The sequence below is a fragment of the Podarcis vaucheri genome (assembly GCF_965113315.1).
Source record: "Podarcis vaucheri genome assembly, chromosome: 1".
Lineage (NCBI taxonomy): Eukaryota > Metazoa > Chordata > Lepidosauria > Squamata > Lacertidae > Podarcis > Podarcis vaucheri.
Genome location: NC_138759.1, coordinates 70,004,506 through 70,026,258, shown reverse-complemented (window position 1 = coordinate 70,026,258; position 21,753 = coordinate 70,004,506). Strand labels below are relative to the sequence as shown.

The following is a 21,753-nucleotide window of genomic DNA, read 5'->3' as shown; positions in this document are numbered from 1 at the left end:
AGTTGTGTCAACTCTGGGTTCTCCTTTAATGTTTTCTTTCAGACACAGAAATGTGTAATAGTCAATTTCTCTAATGGTTCCACTATTTCAGTAGGATGTCAGAAAGGTTCCTATTAGAGTCAGGTCAGCATTTCCATTATATATGAAAAAGTATTTTTCAGAGATTGTATCTTGGGCATAACATCTATTGCAGGCAGAAAGAAAGCCTGGACAAGCTGATAAACACAGGGTTCAGATCCTCCGCCAACATTTCTTGCTCCATTTGCTTCAGCACCATCACACAACTGAATCAGGATGTGACTCTTTTTATTTAAAGCCATTTAGCTGCTTTTTGTTCATCTGCAATGGAAACAGATGCTCAGATTTGACACTTGATTGAGAAGGCTCCTTTGCCCATCAGGAAAGCAGGATGTCTGCCCCATTGTTAAGGGAGAAAATGCTAATGGGGGCTTGTTTTAGAACAAATGAGCTGCACTGGACTATCTCAGGCGCTGAATCCAGGGTTATTGATAAGATGTGTCATATGTCCTTCCAAAAAGCAGGCACAAATGTGCCACTTCTAACTGGCTGACTGTTTTGTTCTCTTATTCCTTCATGGAGGTGATCAACATATGGTACCATATCAGCTCCAGCTGGGAACTGCCTGGATGTTATTGTTTTCTGATGCAGTCTGAACATTCCTTTGATGCTTTAGTGAGTGTGAGGAACCAAAAGAGAAAGAGGGAGGGAGGGAGGGAGGGAGAAAAAGATTACTGAGACATTTTCTGCAGGGAACAAAAAGTACAAAGGGGGACTTTAAGCAATAGTCAACATGAGACTTGTATTCCAGGAAAAGAAAGGGGTTCAGGAGAAGTTTGAAAAGCCTCTTAAACTGTGGCATGTATGAGGGAGGCTACACTTGTGCTTTGCTGACATGAACAGGAAGGATTTTTAAATCGATGGCACTGCCCATCCCTGAGGCGCTGGGACCAGCCATGGGGACTCAGCCCCAGCCAGTGCAGGCTTTAGCCTGAACTTACATGGCCCTCAGCGCACTGCCAACTCTCGATCCTGGTCTCAGGTGCATTAATTATCTATTTCTCTTTATATGAAGAGACAAGCTCAGTTCAACAGCTTGGGGCCTGTTACTTTGGAGACCTGCTTCTCCCACACATTTTAAACTGATCTCCAGCAGATTTACTTGTAATGCGATTGGTTTAATAACCATTCCCTCTTCCCAGAAAACTCTGGGAAATGTAGCTTTCTAAAGGGAACAGGGGTTTCCTAACAACCCTCAGTCCCCTTTACAGAGTAAAGTTCCCAGGATCCTTCAGGGGAACCACGAGCAACATGAGGACCACAACTGCAGTGTTGCCGTAATGAGCAAATCCTGGAGAAAACAAGATAATTGGTATTGACTGATATCTCCAGCAGCTGGCATATAAAGTATATTTCTTTGAGAACTGCCCCTTAAAATTCATGCCTCTCTTAAGTTCTCATCCTGCCACAGTTCCCAGAATAAGCAAACAAAGGCTGTAAGAAGGAATCTGTCACAGAATGACATGATGGGCTTCTGACAGCTGTGTTTGAACACCATCCTTCTGGAATGAGAAACAGTGCATTAAAAATAGCCTTTATACAGTATACCAATCATTGCCATACAGGCTCCGTTTTAGTCACAAGGAAACTATTAGGCATTATGATGAACCATGTAAGCTCATTTACTGGTGGAAAATGCATTCTTACTAAAGTTTTTTTTTTTTTGAAGATTCAGGACAAACAAAGCAACATACTTCTTGACACACTACAGAATTTATCTATGAAATTTGCCCCCACAAGAGACAGTGATGACCAACTGGATGTCTTCAAAAGGTGATTAGACAAGTTCATGGTGGAGAAGGCTATCAGTGGCTACAAGCCACAATGACTGCATTCTACCTCCCCTGTGAGAGGCAGTTATGCCTTTGCCTACCAGATGATGGGGATAGGAAGGTGAGGAGAGTGCTGCTGTGCTCACGTCTTGCTTGTGGGCTTCCCATGGATATTTGGTTGGCCACTGTGAGAAGAGAATGTAGGCCTTTGCCCTGGTCTTATCTTCTTAATGTGACTAAATGAATTTTTTTTTGTTAATTAAAGTACCATTTTAAAGATTTCTAGTGTCAGGGGATTCCCACATCCATTTGCCTGCAAGGAATCCCTGCAGGAGTACCCCTTCAAGTTGTAGAGAACTTGGGGGAGCTTTTTAGTTAACCTACACTTGGGACACAGCTCTGTTGGACCTCACAGCTGCCTTTGCATGAACTGACAGGGTTCCCATAAACACAAGGAACATTTTCCCACTGTCACACATTTTAATAGTGATGGGCAAGCACTCATTCAGAAGGTGGTCCACCATGACTGATCTGCTCAGTAAGGACTCTCTGATAATCTTCTTACTGAATGTAGTGGAGTGGCTAATACCTTGGCTGAATCTGGTGCAGAATGCTACAGCCCAAGTGATGAATGGTGCCCCTTTCTGGGCATATTCCACACATGTGCTAAGGGATCTGTACTGGCTGCCCATGAACCAGTTTTACGGTCTTGCTACTTACATATAAATCCCTAAACAATTCTGGACCTGGTTACCTGAAAGATTGACTTGACCTCTATCGCTTGGTAAGCACATTAAGATCAACAAATGGAACTGGGTTAATCTTCTCATGGCCTAATACTTAGCAGCATGTGGTGACATAGAGGCTGGCCTTTTCACTGGTGGAACGGACGTTATGGAATGCACTCCCTGCTGAAAGAGAAGCAAACTTTATCTGTACAGGCATCCTATTGGCTTTTGAAGGTGGCATTCGCTAATCTCTCACCCTGAATCTCCTGCTTTAATTATTGTGTTCTTTTAATGGGATTGTTTTTATTGCATTTTATAACTGGATGTTTATATTTTAATGCTTGTGTAAGTGGTTTTTATATATGCAAACTGCTTAGAAGCCTATTTTGACATTTAGTAGTATATACATTAATTAATTATAATCAGCAACAGCAGGAGGCAGTTGGACTAAATGACCTTTGAGATCCCTTCCAACTCAATGACTCCAACCCTAGTATTTTGCAGAATGGAGATTGGGCGGCGGGGTGGTGGTGTGTGAATCAAATAACAATGGGCAGCGGTATAAAAGCTGCATAGAGAATGGCAAATGGATTTGAAAAGTGGTTAATGCTGATATTTATTAGCTGTTCCCAGCAGTATTGCTTATGAAGTCATCCCCCTGCAAGGCCAAATGTAAAATGTCTTTACAAATTTAAGTGCTCAATGTGTGTATTGGCAGAATGAGGGGGAGGGGGGAGTATTTAAAAACAGAAACAAAAAGAAAACCAGCTAAGTCTATCCATCTGCCAGTAGAATATATTGTATTGCCAATGAGGTCCTCCTGCAAATCAATGAGTTAATTATTTCAAAAAATATGCCCTTAAAGACAAAGAAAGGAAAGGTGCAAAGCAGAAGTTGCTACTAGCAACATTGAAGTAATGCCTGTAAACACCACTCTGCCTTTGTGTATCAATCAAGATGTCAGCTGAAGTCAAGGGAGCCAAGGCGGGTACGCATCACATTTGAATGGCCCCTGCTTGCCCGGTAAATTGACACAATCTTTCGTAGGCTTTTGAAATTCCACTTTTAATTTCATGGGGTATACTCCCCGCCCCCACTGCCCAATGGAATCGATTTCATAGAATAGAATCATAGAATCATAGAATCATAGTGTTGGAAGAGACCACAAGGGCCATCGAGTCCAACCCCCTGCCAAGCAGGAAACACCATCAGAGCACTCCTGACATATGGTTGTCAAGCCTCTGCTTAAAGACCTCCAAAGTAGGAGACTCCACCACACACCTTGGCAGCAAATTCCACTGTCGAACAGCTCTTACTGTCAGGAAGTTCTTCCTAATGTTTAGGTGGAATCTTCTTTCTTGTAGTTTGGATCCATTGCTCCGTGTCCGCTTCTCTGGAGCAGCAGAAAACAACCTTTCTCCCTCCTCTATGTGGCATCCTTTTATATATTTGAACATGGCTATCATATTACCCCTTATAGTCATCTCCACTGAATGAAATCTCATTTTCAGCCTGATTTCATTTTTGTCTCCTTAGAGTAGATCTGGATAGGATGAAAGGGAGCACAACCCAGAGAGAGGCTAGGAAAAATGCTAAGCCTGAAAGGCATTATTGTCATATTCTATGCCTTGTGTATAAAATACAAATTGCATGTGTCATTGGCATCAAATGCGCACACATGTTATATTTATTGCTATTTTTACCACTAGTTATTACCAGCAGCATCCTGTAGCATCAAAAACTACACTGAAATTGGCAATACATTTGTAACATGCAATAAAATGTCAACATAGAATTACAACTTGAAAACTGGGACCAAAATGGCATCCAATGGCTTTTCAAAAATAAATAAAGGTCCACTAGCATTCCAAAAATCTTGACAAATTGAATCTGGTAGGCCTTCCTGGGTAAGTAATTCCATTGGGGGAGGGGGACGAGGAAAAGAGGAAAAGGAAAGAAGGAAAGAAGGAAGGAAGGAAGGGGAAGAAGGAGGACTGCAGAGGCCTTTGTCCTTCCATTAGCAGGGCTTCAACTGGACCAAAGACCTTTCTGTGAATGGAACAACTCTTCCATGTAGAGAAGGGCTCCCCTGGATCTGAACCTTGTTCACAGTTAAGACCAGCCTAAATGCAGTGGCGGCACTATTGAGAATAAGGCCTCTCCTGGTGATCTCTGTGTATGGGGGACTACTGTGAAAAGAGAGACTCTTGGGCCAAGAACTTTCCCTGATACATCACATGTTATTTTTAGGAATGACCAGCTGAATTCTGCATAATTGCAGAGCAGAGCAGAAGGTCATGGCAGCCTCTGAGCATATGCAGAGCACAGGGAGAAGGACATGGGGTAAAGAGAGAGGATGAGGGGATTGACTGTTTCTTTGAATGGATACATTTGAACTGAACTTCCAATTCAGTGCTGCTGCTGCTGCTCTTGAGGGTAGACCAATTGAAATCAATGGGCATGGCCAACGTAGGTTTATTCATCTCAGTGGGTCTACTGTTGAGTTGGCCTTAAGTTGAGTACAACCCATAGGTTTTTTGAAAAAATATTTAAATAATATTAGTATTAATAGTAGTAGTAAATCTAATAGATTTGTCTCTTCCCTGGTTTTACTGGTTGGTTGGGGTTTTTTTCCAGGTTGTTCCTAAAGATGTTTCTTTGAGCTTATGCAGAATTTATAGCAAAGGCCAGGGGGTTTCACTGAGGTGCCTTGAATGATGGTCTAGTTTTTACCCACAGGAGAGCCACAGAAAAAACATAGTTGGCCAAGGGAGCCATGGACTGGAAAAGATTGAGAACCTCTGACATGCACAAACCATGGGAAAGAAGAGCTCACCCATACTGGCAGGTTTTGTGTGTGCTGTTTGACAATCTACAAACAAGTTTACTTGCTCTTAATAAATACCAATGATACGTTTGGTATAATGCTCCAGAAAGTAATCTGAATTTTTTTAACATATACCTACTTTCTCTGAGGAAAGAAGACATTCAAGTTAATCTAAGAGAATAAAATCTTTCCTATTCCCTACTCAGATGTCAAAAAGCCCCATATACAACAGTTCTCATAAATGTATTAAGTTCAGTTTTAAAACTAATGAAGTGTTGTGTTCTCATGGTGGTGTTTTGACTTTTGAAGAAAGACTTTAAGAGTCTTAGTTAGGTGCAAATAAATACATTTAAAAAAAAAACAAATGGATTCGGAAGAATACCAAAAAAGCTACTGCGAGACAGTGTGGAAATCTCTTGTAGGAAGCATTTCACAAAGTCTTGATGGTCTTATTAAAGGCATTCACAGTAGAATTTCTTTACTGCTTTTGCACTGCACAGAGAAGCTAATTAGACTTCAAAAAGAGTGGCACAATTTAAAATAGCTCTGAAATGGTGTCAGAAATATGCTAATCCTTTGTGCATGCATACATATACCACCACCAGTGTTGCCAGTTTTCTCATCTTGTTGATAAAGTGTTAATACTCAACATCTGAAGAGTGTGGAATAGCTCCTAAGTACTATCTCACTTCTGGCAATAAGATCAAAACAAACAAAACAGATCAAAATAACACAGACACCTTTCTCCTTTAAATCTAAAATGAACAGCCAACTTTTCTGATTATTTTTGAGATGTAACAATCACCTGTGGGTACAATTGCTAGGAGATGCTTGTGGTTTTACCTTTCACAAAACCCAGTTCACTATTGCTATTTCAAACTGGGAGAGGAAATCTCCTTGAGGTGACTGTCCCATCCAAAAATGATGACATTGACATATTTTAACTATCTCTGAAACAATTAGCTCAAGGAAAGCTCTTCTAAGACAATGGGATCTGTTTACCAGATACCAGAATTGGACTGTGGCATCTGAAAATGTTGAACATGAGGTACTGGCTTTGATTCATTCATCTACCAACTTGTGTGTGCATACACACATATACACAAGTGCCTAAACATGGATCAAGACTATTTGAAAATATGACCAATGTAAGAATGCATTGGTGTGATTAATAATTATTCCTAACATGAGAGTTAGTAAGTAAAAACTTCAGAGTGGCTGTACAATTTGACAATAAATGTTAGCTTGTCCATTTCAAAGAATATGGTAGTTCTTTACAAGCTTGTAGAACTTAGCTTAGTGGTAGAACATCTGCTTTCCATGCAGGTCCTAGGTTCAATCCCCAGCATCTCCAGGTAGGGTTAGTAATGTCCCCAGTTTAAAACCTTGAGAGCTCCAGTCAGTCAGTGGTGATAAAGATGGACCAATGATCTGACCCAGTGTAAGGCAGCTTCCCAAATCCAGACGTGGGCCCAAATCCAGACGTGGGAGATGGAATGCCCAGGAAAGCCAAAGACGCCCCACATTGTCAAGGCATGAATTGGTGCCTCCCTTACTTGGATCATGCAGTGGCGGGTTTCAATGAGCTTTTGCAAGATCTCACACTCCTCAACCAGACATGGCCCATGGAAGATATGGAATACACTTGCTTTGACATGCCACTTCCCCCAGTGTTTCAGTGTGGAGCAATCTGGATGGTTGTGCTCCTGCAATTGAGTATCAGCTAACTCAAACAAAGGAAAGTTATCAACCTAAGAAGGCAGAAGAAATCAATCTGAATTATGGGCTTGGGCCCCTTGGAGGAACAGTAGCAAGCTCCAAGGTCCCATCCCTCATCCATCCACACATTCTCCAATACTGTGAAAATAAACTATTTTATTCCTTTCTTCTTGCTTTCTTGCTTTCCACATCTGTCTCTTGGAGACTCCCCCCTCCATTCAACTTTATATCAGATCCCATTGGCTGTAGATAATATACATTTTGTACACTCCACCAATATGTATTTTCATGAGGCATCTCACTTTTAGAAATCACAGTTCAAAGAGTTAACCTGTGAATTCCAAAGTTCAGAGAAAAGTTTTCAGAAGTTGACTCATGTATTAGACAGGGACACAAAGTCTTATCAAAGTACAAGCTGAAATGGTTATAATTTTTTTTAAAAAAATAGTACAGAACTGGGAAGTATTATGCAAGTGCTGAATAATCTGTCACATAATTAACAAAGTGGAATTAAGAACATTGTGAAGTGATTAAGTAATAGTTGAGAAATTGAGTAATTTAGGCAGCCTATGGTTGACGATATCATGTGTCTATAGATACATTTTGTCATAAAAGAACTTTAACGAAGAATGGTTCTTAAATGTCTAACCTCACTTCTTTCCATCAGGCTGGGGTGGAGAACTTCAGATCTGGGGGCGAAATGCAGCACTCCCAACTTCTCTATCTGGCCCTTAGGACTCTTTCCACACCACCCATCCCCAGTGGCGTAGCGTGGGGGGTGCAGGGGGGGCCGGCCGCACCGGGCGCAACATCTGGGGGTTAGGGTTAGGGGCGCAAATCCACGGGTTAGGGGGCGCAAATCCACGGGTTAGGGGGCGCAAATTACTTGCCTTGCCCCAGGTGCTGACAACCCACACTACGCCACTGCCCATCACCACCCATGCCCCTCTTCCCAGCCCCTCCTTGGCCTGCTTAACACCCACTTTGAGTATTCTTGTCCGGCTGAAATGTGTCCTTGAACTGTTGCCTGGATGGCGGATAGAGAACGGTGTGTTTGTGTCTCTCTGTGTGTAGAAAGTAGCCTGCTGTACAAAAGTGAAACATTAGTTGCTCTGCCAACTTTTGCCTCTGGCCTCATCCAGCACTGGCATATGATTCCTCAGAAAGGAATGTAGCTCTTGGGCTGAAATGGTTCCCCGCCATAAAGAGAATGCCAAGAAAACTCTTGTAAATGTAAGACAGTGCTTCACTTGCGTATCTGCTTTCTGCAAACAAGAGTAAGGAAAAGACCCAAAGGCTGGACAGGTAAACAGTAGCCACTCCTCCCCGTTCCCCAGCCATTATACTGGTAAACCAGTATAAACATTTTAGGATATATTAGCCTTACTATGATACACCGCACTCGTTAAGAACATGAGCTATGAGAAGAAACAGAAAGGTGCCATTCTGCCCCACTGCCCCTACCAAAGCCTCCCTTACTTGGGTCATGCAGTGGCGGGTTTCAACGAGCTTTTGCAAGATCTCACACACAAAATTTCATGAGATTTTGGTGAGATCTCACTGGAAGCGCCACTTCTCTGCTACCAGCAGGGATGGGCAGGGTGCCTGCAGGGGCACTGCCTCTTAGACTTCCGCTGCCCAAAATAGCTGCCTCAGCCCACCTCATAGGCAAGCTGGCCGTATCTAGTTCATATCAGCTCAAACACAAATTCATTATGCAGCCTTAGCCACGTTCCTAGACTACTCACTATAAAAAAACACAGTATATTAATTGGAATAACATTTCCCCTTCTCACAGGATTGTCCTAATGATTATCTGAAGTAGTTTCAGAAGGTACTATATCTTTGTTAAGTATTGGTTCTACTCATCCAGAATAGTTAGCCCTTACTAGTTTTCACATGTTCTGCTTCATTACTGTGTTTTAGTTCCATGGAGATATTCCTGTTTTCTTAAAAAACCATGAATAAATTGCTTATTGATTGCTTGGCCAACAAAATACCCGCTTACCAACCTCTCCCTTGCTCTTGTATCATCAGAAAATTGGCAAGCTCAAGTAAACTCTGTGCATGCTGTATTTCTGGTATTGACTCTACAAGGAAGTAGCATTAATGAGAACATTCATTGCAAGGTTTCATCCATTAATTCTTCCTTCTCCAATACCATTTAATATAGTGTCTGAACACCGGTGTAAAAAGAAATGGATTTTTATAACAAGAGATACTTGAGACGTGTGATTGAATACCTATGTATTAAAGTTAAGATGGAAAAAGAATACACTTATGGAGCACTTAGGAAGAGGTGACCTTCTGTTCCTTATGCAGAATGAGGAAGTGGAATGTTAAGTTGCTCCACTACAGGCTGCAGGTGGGAAAGGGGTTTTTTTCCATTTGGATTTATTTCTTTGATGGAACATTATGCATTTTTTTAAAAAAAATAATATTAAAGATTTTCATGAAATACAAAAGAATGTGCAGTCTCTCTCTCTCTCTCTCTCTCTCTCTCTCTCTCTCTCTCTCTCTTGTACAGATTATAAAGTCTATTGGTTGCGTTCAGTGTAAGACAATATGGTATCCAGAGTTAGGGAGAGAGAGTAGAGCGAAGAGGGTGGGTGATAAATGTACACACTATTTTTTTGCTTTTCCAACTTGGTATATGTGTGAGATTTTTATGTCAGCGTCATTTGGGTAGGTTCTCTTTCTATGCATTTGTTGGTTTACATGGGCAGTGGGAGAAGGTTGAGGGGGGTTCTGCATTTTGATATAGAAAGAATTACACTAGAGACACTTCTGCCCCACTTCCCTGAGATTGCTTTCATCGCCCCAATCCAGTTCTTAATAGGGTGTTGTGACTGTTCTCATAAACGGCTTTAAAAGGTGGTTAGGCAAGTTCATGGAAGATAAGCCATCCCATGGCTACAAGGCACGTTGGCTCTATGCCATCTCTGGGTTTAGGTTGTCTAACAGTTTGTTGAAGCAAGCAACAGTGGGCAAGGGCTACTGCCTTCATGACCTGTTTGTGACCTCTGAGAGCCAGTGGTAGACGTAGCGGTGGATTTTGAAGTGCACACAGGTACACAGACTGTACTAAACCAAACCCGAAGCATGGTGAGACAGAAAAGCTCTGCAAGCACACTGAAAAACCAATAAAAAGGGGATCAGACAAGGCTCCAGAGGCAGGAAGTTCAGCAATCTGGGCACAGTTTGGCTGCTTCCTCAAAGCTACTTTGAAGAATGTGGTATTGGAAAAACAACCTATACACACACCTGGGAGGAAGTCTCCCTGCTCTCTGCCTTGCAGGCCTTTCCCCATCTGGTCTGGAATGGTGGAGCCCTGACCGACTCCAGATTCAAAAGCTGAGGCTACTGAACAGACTCATGGGCTGGGGTATTGCTTGGGGGGCGTTGTTGGTGGGGAAGGTTGCTGCTTTTATTGATATTAATTTTTTATGTATCTTTATCTTTTATTTTTATTATGATTTATGGTGATTGGTTGATTTGGTTGTGTACTTTTTGATGTTTTCTTTATCATTTATGATTACTTTTATTTTTTAAATCATGTTTATTTCACGTTGTAAGCCACCTTGAGCATGGTTTTTACTATGGAAAGGCACCATACAAATGAATTCAATGGGGTTTACTTCTGAGTAGGATTGCACTGTTGAACATTTACTATGCCATTAGAATTTCCAGTTTTACTGTATGTTTATAGAACAGAGATTATTTTGAGGTGTGTAAAGCTAATGCAAATTGTCTATGGCTGGTAGATACTATTATATGCTGAAGGTGGGGACCCAGATAATTTTTTCCAGCTATTTTTAGTGCCTGAAAAATTCATATAAGTTCATCATTTTAGGCTGTAGTCTTTGTTTTCAATATATGCAAGTTCTGTAACTGGCTAGGCAGACTTGAGTTTTGCAGGCATACTTCATTAAACAGATCCTGTTCTGGATGGCAAAAAGGTGTAGCAAAAGAATTGAATCCTCCACTGAAGTTGACAGCTCTCTGAGCTCTTCCTTTCTTCTGTCATCTATCTTGTTTCTCGGGACCAATGTGAGCAAATCCTATGAAGTTGTTCTTTTAGAAGAGCTAGCACTAAAACTAAGATCTGGCTTATTGAACTGATTTTTTCATCTAACAAGATTTATATACCGTTGATTGTAAACCCTCAGTAGTTTACAAGAAACATTAAACTTATCAATTAAACAGTTAAAAACAAGTAATTTAAAACATTTTAAAACAACTGAAACCAGTAGTAAACTAAAAATGTGCAGTGAAGGTACCTGCCTGATGCCAATCGGCAGAGAGTTCCAAACGTAGGTGCTGCTACATTAAAATATTAATTTCTTACAAGTGCAGAATAAATATTGTGCAGCACCTGTAACAGTTCCAGTTCTGCAGACTGAAGCAGTCAAGTGGGCATACGTGGGATAAGGAAATCCCGCAAGTAAACTGGACCCAAACCATTAAGGGCTTTCTATACCAAGAGTCTCCTGCCAACCTAGCAGTTCAAAAGCACACTAGTGCAAGTAGATAAATAGGTACCGCTCCAGCGGGAAGGTAAACGGCGTTTCTGTGTGCTGCTCTGATTCACCAGAAGCGGCTTAGTCATGCTGGCCACATGACCCGGAAGCTGTATGCCGGCTCCCTTGGCCACTAAAGCAAGATGAGCGCCACAAACCCAGAGCTGGCCACGACTGGACCTAATGCTCAGGGGTCCCTTTACCTTTTTATACCAAGAGTAACACCTTGAACTTAGCCCAGTAACAAATCAGCAACCAGTGCAGATCTCAGAGCAGAGGTGTTATATGTTGACAGGGTCTCACTTCTGTCAGCAACCTTGCTACAGCATTCTTCAGTAGCTGCAGTTCCTGGATCAAACACACAGAGTGCCTTGCAGTGATCCAGTCTTGAAGGCTGTGAAGATCCAAGCCTGAACTGCTGTGGTCAAGTTCTCCCAGTACAGGAATGATCATAGCCATTGTATCTTGGGAAAGGGTTTCGAGCTGGTGGTTATGGACTAGAGACTGAATTTCTAGATCCATTTCAATTGGGGTTTAGGCCCAGTTTTGGAACAGAAAGTGCTTTGGTTGCCTTGCATGATAACCTTTGTCAAGAGAGAGGCAGGGGAAATATGTCCTTGATATTTCTCCTTGACCTCTCAGGGGCTTTTGATACCATTCCTGGTTCCATTCTTGCCATTTCAGGTAGGGCTGGGAAACCCTAAAAAACCCTTCCAGTCAGTGTAGACCGTACAGAGCTAAATGGACCAGTGTTCAGACTTGGTAAAAGGCACCTTCCTATGTTCCTAGATCATCAGGCTGAGAGTACAAAACAAGGATTCATTTAGCATTAGTTTTTCAGAAAAAATACACAAATGCTTTCTAATGGTTTCTGGCAGACAGTCTGAAATTCTTATTTGTTGCCATGCTATGGGAACTCACAAAGGCTACGATCTCTGTTATACTAAAATATACTCTTTAAAACAGTACCTTTCATCATTAAGAAAAATTATTACCTAGGGCAGGGTGAAGTACTGAATTAATTTGCTCTCTGTGGCCTAGACCCATCAGGGAAGCTTATGTGTTTTTCAATGGCCAGAATTATCATTCTTATCTAAACTGATCTATTGATCATTAATGATCTGGAAACCCTCAGGGCATGACTGATGAGTGAGAAAAATCCAATAAGCTCCCTTCCCTAGCAGAATACAAATAAGTTAACAGGCTATTGTTGTACCCACATAGAAAAACTTGGGAGATGCCGAATGAATTTGTAAACAAGATCATTTGGATGCTGCAGGCTGACCTTGAGTTCTGCTTTCAGAGTCAGGCACCTATCGAACTGAAGCTTTCACTTCAACAGAGGCATGCAAGCTTATGGTAATCTTTTTAACAAAGCAGTATTTATATGGCCAGTTATTGTGTGTGCTCTACAGAGAAAAGTTTCCCTGTCACTCTCTTCATGCATCTTTACCAGAATACTAAACTTAACAACAAAATAATATACTGGGCTTTGTACACTTGTGGCAACATGAGTTTCTTGAAAAGGCAAAAGGATGGCATTTAAATACTTGCATATGCAATCACAGGGGGGGGAATATAAATGGAAATGCACTGCTAGGAAGTGAATGAAGGCCTTCTGAATATCAATGAACTAGATATTTTAAGATTCTTGTCTCTTTCATTTTCATGAGGAAATCCATTGCTGGAATATCTTGCGCAGTTCAATATGTAGTGCACCGCCTAGTCATGTGATGTGGGATCATTTTCACTTGTTGCCTTCCACTGACATGGACAAGTTGCTTGAGGTTATTTGGCTCACCACAAATATCCTCAACCCTTCCCTCTCCTGGCTGATAAGAGAGATTGGCTGGGTGGGTTCAGGCCATGGTAAATGGCTCTTTGCAGGAAAGGGCCGTGCCTACTACCTAGAAAAGGGAGGGTGTGCATGTGCCTCCCTCCCATCCTCATGAGGCTCTCCATGGACTCAGAGGTGTGTAGCAACTACCAGCTAGGTACGAATATTTCCTTCTTGGGCAAGGAACTCAAAAGGATGGAGCGCATACAGCTTTAAGTATGCTTATGTCAATCGGGTGTTATTTAAATATTTTTTTAAAAAATAATTCAGTGAATTGGTTCATTTGAATTAGTTCATTCATAGAATCATAGAATCGTAGAGTAGGAAGGGACTCAAGGGTCATTCCAGGCCCTTCTTATTTCTGAGTAGGCATGGCTAAGATGGCACTGATAATGATGCACCTACTCTAAGAAGCTCTGAGGAAACTTCTCCTTGCCATAAGAGACAGAAGATTTTAGGAGAAGACTTGAAGTGTTCCTCTTCAAGTCAGGTCAGTTTACACTTTCCTGAATAAGTCTTAAAGGAAAAGGGACCAAATTCTGACATGTGTGCTATAGCTAGGTCAAATGTTTCTGAAAGCAATGGGAAAATGTAATTTTGTCTCAAGTAGCAGTACTGTATATAGCACAGACATTTCTAGCTACAGGCTAGGCTGTTTGGGAAGGGAGATATGCCCACAAATAGTTTATTGCAAAACTGTTGTTTTACTGTTTCTTAGCCTTTGGTTAGGGATGCAACTTCTCAATTGATGCAAATGTTGTCCCATTCATGAACTGAGTAGGAGGCAGGAATCTCACGGCAGTGAACATATTTAGCGTTAGACCGTGCAGCGTAACGTGACCAGACTCCAAGTAAAAATAAATTAATCCACAACAACTGACCCTTTTCATCACAGATTAAAGGATCAGAAGTGTGTATAAGATGCATGTGAAGAACTGCAAATGCAATTAAGATTCTTACATTTGCTTTGTGCACAGATGTGCATCTGATGTTTTAATAGTCATTATTTTGTCAGCCATAAGCAGTACTCTTGGTACAACATGCTTAAAAGTAATGGGGCATTCAGCCTTTTCTTTGATGGTAGTTATCGCAGTAGAGAGACTTTCTCTTTGAGTTATAATTAAGATAATGAATTCATTAATCTATATCCATTCTCTTGTTTGGAAAGTTTTCTGCATTAATTATTTTGCTGGCTTAAAAACTAACCACAACGAGGACACTGCACAACTATCTGCATTTTTGTTTTATTGGATATTAGCTGCTGTACTATGGAGCCAGTCTCTGAATACAGTACTTAAAAGCCTGTGGGAAATACAGTATCGTCAAAATGGTTTTGCATTTGATGCCTTTATATTTGGAAGCTAATAAAACTGGAAACTGGTTTAGGAAAGAACTCATTAATAAATGAAAGCCGACACCTTGGGTTCACTCTTCACTTTCCAGGTAAGATTCCCAGGTAAGCACACATTGCTCCTTTAACCTTATCTTCTTCCCTAGTGTGTCAGTAATTTTAAGCAGCAGGAAATGGAGGTCTGAAGAGTGCAAGGCTACAGTTTTAGCTGCTAATGCTGTCAAAACTAACACTTAACTATAATTGGACTTTCTCAGTTGGTATTGGTCAGGAAGATTTCCTTTTAACATAATGAAAGGCATATTCGAAGGATCAGTTACAAGTGTCTCCTCTACAGCAGTCTAGTGATTTGGAATCGCTAGATTCACTTTTTGTTGCTTTATACCAATTTGAGCAAGAAGGCAGGACCATAAATAGCCATTAGCCAATATTACTATGCTGTGGATATGAATGGAGTTAGAAAGGAAAGCCCATTCTCATCCCACTCTGCAATAAATCTGCTTGAAGCTCCTTGCAATTACACTCTGAAAATACATTAAATCCTGTTTTTAATCTGTGAATATGAACTAATAACGAAATCATAGTAATCCTAGGACATAGGAAAGTATATTTTAGTGCATTATACTTTGTATTTAATAATAAGAGTATTTGCTCCCCCCCCCCAACAGTAGACTCTTCAGGAAGAGAATGAAAGGTGCACTTTGGTTCCATCAAAATTAGGGAATTTTTAGCACTTGGTCATGCCCATCAAGTATATTTATTTCAATGGGATTTAGGCTTGAATACTTTCTGGATTACGTGCTGTAATTTGCAAATTTCTGCAGTGAAATAAAGTATCATATTATGGACATCTGGTAGCCCCACAGAATACAATGCTGCTGTATACAGAAGGCTGAACCCAGGAATCGACTACCTGCTTACTTAAGGAGATCAGTAGTAGCAGTGGAGACAGAAAGTGAGAAGAGGCTTTACTAGGGCATACAGTATAGTGCAAGCACCATACTCAGAGATGTCTAGTACAGCCCAACAAGAGCCAATGACCTCCTATTTGTTTAATTCTATTGGCCATTGCAGAAGCATGGAGCCTAGTGCAGCTCCACTTGCCTGCTTCAATTGCTATCCTCATACCCAGTCAGCACAGGGATCCCTCCCTTCACCATCTCTGACACGACACCCTGACTGCTGCTGGTAGTAGCATTCAATCACTCTGCTTCCATTGCTACAGTTCTAAACACAAAGCCTATATTGGGGGGGGGGTGTTTCCTGTGTTCATTCATCATTTGGTATTTAGCCATTTCTATCATTATTTTGGTCCAAACTGTTAAAGTCTGAGGACATAGGATGCATCCATTCTGTTGAAGTTAAATGGGCCTGGCCTGGCCGGTGCATGGACCACCAAGGAACCTCATGCACACCTTCTAAAGTTTTATGATGGCAGAAAGGTGGGCTGGGCACTTCTTAGAACACGGCACTTCTTAGAATTCCAGAGTTTTGCTTGGTTTTGTGGGCATCTTGCCTGCATGGGCTTTTAACCATTTTGAAATTGTGATAACAAAAGGTGGCATCCCCCATCCCCACCCCCAGCAAGTGTATAACTACTTCTCTAGGCAAAAGGAACCAAATGTAATTTCTGAATATTTACTGATTCAATATTCATTCTCTTACGTAAGCCACTATAGATTTGCTACCATGTTGTGGCTGATCTGGGAATGCCTGTATTGGTATTACAGTGGTACCTCGGGTTACATCCGCTTCAGGTTACATACGCTTCAGGTACAGACTCCGCTAACCCAGAAATAATACCTCAGGTTAAGAACTTTGCTTCAGGATGAGAACAGAAATCGTGCTCGGGCGGCGCAGCAGCAGCAGGAGGCCCCATTAGCTAAAGTGGTGCTTCAGGTTAAGAACAGTTTCAGGTTAAGAACGGACTTCCAGAATGAATTAAGTACTTAACCTGAGGTACCACTGTACTCAAAGATTTGCTCAGATACTTTGTCAAGGAGTATGTGTTTAAATTAACTTGCACTGAGGAAACTGCAAACTGACCACAGGGAGGGTCAGCCCAAAGATTTAAGAAAAAATACTGAAAGTGCATTGGTACAATATAAAATGTTTCTTAAAGTTCAGCATTTGGTTACTTAGAAAATGTATATCCTGCTTTTCAAGCTCATGTTGCTGCATAAAATTACTTACACACACACACACACACACACACACACACACACCCAAACATTTAAAAAAATCAGGAAGACAGCATGGCCAGATAATAATGATGCATTAAAGGATTAAAATTAAAAGGCCTGGGGGATAAAAAGGGTATTCATCTGGTATATACTGAAAGAGATGCTAGGTGAGTCCGTCTGGGGAAGGCATTCCACAGAGTGTCTCAGGTAGGGGGATCATAAAAACTGGCTGAGTTCATGGATGACTCCGTTATCCTTAAGGTACCCTGTTGTAAGAGATTTAGGTGTTTTGAATTGAGGCTAGAAGTAGACCAAGAACCAACTGAGTTATTTTGATATTAGGAAGATATGTTCTCCGTGTCCAGTTCCAACTGGTAATCTAGCTGCCACATTTTGTGTTAACTTCAGTTTTCAAAGCATCTATTCTGTCTTGGTCAGACCACACCTGGAGTACTGTGTCCAGTTTGGGCACTACATTTTAAGGAGGATATTGACAACCCGAAACATGTGTAGAGGATCCAGGATCTGGAAACTAAGGCTTATGAAGAATGGTTGAGGAAACTGGGTATATTTAGCATGGGAAAGAGGAGACTGAAGGGAGATATGATAGCCATCTTCAAATATCTAAAGGGCTATCACATGAAGGATGGTGCAACCCTGCTTTATCCTGCTCCAGAGGCTAGGACCCGTACTAATGGATTCAAGTTATAAGCAAGGACATTTTGACTAAATATCAGGAAGAACTTTCTGTCAGCAAGAGCTGTTTGACATTGGAACAGACTCCCATAAGAGGTGGTGGACTCTCCTTCCTTGGAGGTTTTCAAGCAGAGGTTGGATGACCATCTGTCAAATATGATGAGATTCCTGCACTGCAGGGAGTTGGATGAGATGACCCCCAGGGTCGTTTCCAACTCTATGATTCTATACACACCCCATGTAGAAAACACACAAAATTCTAGGTTAAAGGTCAATATGTGTGTATTTGTACCCAGCACAATAATATTATTAAACTAAAATAAAACCTCTTTAAAAAGGAAAAACTTTGCTCTTTACAAGATGGTTTGGGATCCATCCAACCAGAAATTATTTTTATGAGGTGAGTGTATCTTTGCTGAGTTTAACAAATACTCTTCAGTCACCCCAAGCCAGCCCCCTAGAGAAGCCAGTGGCTTAGCATAGTTTTAAAATTTATGTGCATAAAATATGCACTGAGTAATTCAAAGCAATTTTAGAATGTTTCAGAGACTATAAAGTCTCCCTTCAGCTATTGTAGATCACTGCCTTTGCTGTACAAGAAACATTGTTTTGCGGGTTTATAACTCCGCTATATAAATGTGCTCCAGGCTAAACGTAAGCATTCGGGATCTCTGCCAAACAGTGATATTTAGTGCAATTTCACCGAAACTACAGTTATGTATTAAGGCTACTCTTTGCAAGCCATATATACAGAAACAGGCTTTAGCACATGGATTGTCCTTGTCCATCAGGCAAGAAAGGAGAGGAAATGCTCACATCCAGGGCCTGGGATGAGTATGGTTACCAGATTTTTTTCAATGAATCTGGGAACACTATGTTTTTGGTTTTTTTTTAAAAGCTGAGTAGCAACAGGGAGTCAGTAGTGGGGATGGTGAGGCAAAAGACCCTGGGCCCAAGCACACATGCATATTGTATAAAGTTGAAAAGCCCTTTCACACCCTGTAAAACAAATGTGCAGTTTTTTAAAAACTGGGCAATGGCATGCCGCCTGCCCGTGACTCCCAAACCTTCCCTGATCTCCTGCCCCCTTCTCCCTTTGTTTTGACAGATCGGGGGAGGCTTGGGAGTTGCAGGCGGGTGGTCGTTGCCCAGGTTTTAAAAAAAACTCTGTGTATTTATGTTTCGCAGGGTGCAAAAAGAAGGGCTTTGCACCTTGCCTGGCACCTTGCGCCTCTCCTGGGCAACGGCTGGCCAGCCGCAACTCCTGAGCCTCCCCCGATCTGTCAAAACAAAGGGGGAAGGGGGCAGGAGATCTGTACCGCTGGACGTTCCCGGTTCACCTTCGGCAGTGATGGCGGCAGCAGGCAGCGAGCAGCTCCTGAAGCCAGCTAGAGCCAACTATGCTACCAGACTGGCTCCGGGCTGCTGAGGCTGCCGCTGCCACGTTTCCCGGGACAGATTTGCAAATCTGGGGACTGTCCCTGGGATCCGGGGACATCTGGTAATCCTAGAGTAGCCCCTTCCTCTTGTGTATGCACATAACAGTGTAGATGAAGCTGGGAAAGCTCAGTCGATAGAGCACGAAACTCTTAAACTGATTGTTATGGCCCCACCTTGGGCAAAAGATTCCTGCATGGCAGGGGTTGGACTTTATGACCCTTTAGGTCCCTTGCAACTCTACAGTTCTATGATTCTATCTACAGGAAGGAGGCTTTCACATGTACATGGAAAGACTGCCACATGACTAGAACTTTGTGAAACTAGGCATGCAGCTCATGTGCATATAGGTACATGCGCAGAGACCTCAACTTGACAGACATTAGCACAGAATGTGCAGATGTCAGGGGAAGAAGCTAAACCATGTGTGCAACATCAGGAGTGTGGCTGCTCAGTGCAAAAGTTGGATGAACTCATGATTCCTCTACCTGAAAAGGATGTTCTCAATATATTTTATCTTGCTTTGATTCCTAACTTGAGGTTGATTATTTTTTGCATTTTTGCTCATGGATCTCTCTTGAACTGCCCCATTCATTGCTGAACCCAGGAGAAACAGCAGTCTGTTAGCTACTCTACAGAGTTCAAACCAAAAGCATTCACAGAGAAGGGCCCCTGACAGTCTGGGGCTGTTATGGGTTCATAACACACAGTTGTGTGGTGATGACACATCTATTATCCTGCTCAGGTTCAAGACCCACTGTGGACACATAGTCCTGATAGTGTGGGGCTGCAGCAGAATGGTCTGGATCTATGAAATGAAGCAATATAACACTGATTCAACTGGTTAAAAAAAAGTGGTGGATTGGAGAGGTGTGTGAGAGAATCACATTCTTATGCAAGCTTTTTTTAAAACTATGCAATGCCCCCTTTTCCATCTGCTGAATACTCCCAGTGAAAGACAAAAATTACTGTTTTCATAGCATCTTGATGTGATGCCTGAGTTTCAGGAATGCTAATTCACATTCACAAAGCCTTTGTTAGAAACAATGCCTTAGCCTGAGGCATAGTTTCATGGGTTTAAAATTGGACTGCTCAGGTGTGCCGGATATAATCTTTTCCCTGTGACAAAAGAGAGAGGAACAAATGAATGGAATTTGAAACATTCCTATTTATGCAAGCCAAATTTTTACTTCCTTTTGTGTATAGTTTCTAGACAATGTTTCATACGTCCTGGTATTACATCTTTTTCTGCTCATTGAACAGGACATGACTTTAATGGCTGTTGTGCCGGGACATTCAGGCTGAAACATCTTCCCTTCAATTTGAAAGTGAAACATAAAAGTGACTATTAGGCAGAGTTTTATAAACTCCTACTCCCATAATGGCCTTGCAAAGCTGATGGAGCTACCCATTTCAAAACTGAACTCTCTCCTAAATGTGAGTTCTGAATGTCACTGGGAATGTAATGTTCAGTTCTGCATTAGCCTACCCTCTTGTTTCCCAGACGTTCAAAGATTAACCAGCCAAGTATGAGTCACAGGAAGCGAATCAAGTTTCAATGGGAATCCACAGATGGTTAGCTTGTCCCTAATTTTGGAAGACCATTATTTGTCTAGTGATGTAGGCGAATACAACTAGTGATATGGGAGAAGTGCTGAGGCAACTCATGTAACAGTCACAATGTATGATATTAAAACATAGCCAGCCCATTAGTGGCTAACAGATTGCATCCAGCTAATGGGTTAATTTGATATTCTCCCCTTATCAGTGTGGGGTAAATACTTGACTACCATTTCCAAAGGCAAATGAAAATACACCAATTTCAAAAGCTGCATGTGTAAGTGTGAGAGAGTTAAATGAAACTCCCTTATACAAAGTCAGGCCATTGGTTTAGTTAGTTCAGCATTGCCTACTGACAGCAGTTCTCTAGGGTTTTAGCAGGAATCTTGCCCAGCCCTGTCTGGAGATGCTAAGGACCCAGGACCTTCTGCAAAGCATCTGCTCTGCCATGGAATTATGTTTCCTCCCTGCGGAAGTCAATCTCCCTCATTTAGATTTTATGTATAACGCATAAGCAAGTGTGCTCCATATAGGTAAATATATTTTTTATTCCCATAAAAAGAATGTGAACAAACTAGTTTGTTTGAAATGCCACACTGTAGTGTGACTGCTAAATGCTGAAGCACTGAATTCCTGTTATTTTCCCCAAACACAAGTTTAAATAATTTAGGCTGTAACCAGTTGCCCACTTATGTGGGGGTAAGCCCCATTGAACTGAATGAGGCTGACTTCTGAGAGGCATTGGATCAATTGCACTGTCAATCTACTGGAGCTCATGATTAATGAACTAAGGTTTCTTTAATCAGGTGACATCCCTTTAAAAATAAAATAGATGTTACAGTCTAACAAGCCACGCTTGGTTGCAATTTAATTCTACATACTGGATTATATCCAACCAAGTCATAATCAGAGCACACACACTGACATTAATGGGCATGACCACTTGATTCCCCTTTGTAGGTATGGGGGGCAAATTCACTTCAGCTTGCATTAAAAGCCAAATTTATCGAATTTGCACTTTCCAAAACAGTATGAAACATAGCCA

At 41.6% G+C, this 21,753-nt stretch overlaps 1 protein-coding gene and 1 long non-coding RNA gene across 2 annotated transcripts in view; both read right to left on the bottom strand.

The window, feature by feature from the left end:
• Positions 1 to 21,753, bottom strand: part of GALNT18 (polypeptide N-acetylgalactosaminyltransferase 18) — a 352,471-nt gene that overhangs the window by 317,506 nt on the left and 13,212 nt on the right. The window lies entirely within an intron of this gene.
• On the bottom strand, positions 240 to 2,934 carry LOC309517050. Its single transcript, XR_014213134.1, has 3 exons — positions 2,605 to 2,934; positions 1,463 to 1,580; positions 240 to 688 (listed from the first exon to the last, which is right to left on the bottom strand). It is a non-coding gene; the product is annotated as an uncharacterized lncRNA (long non-coding RNA).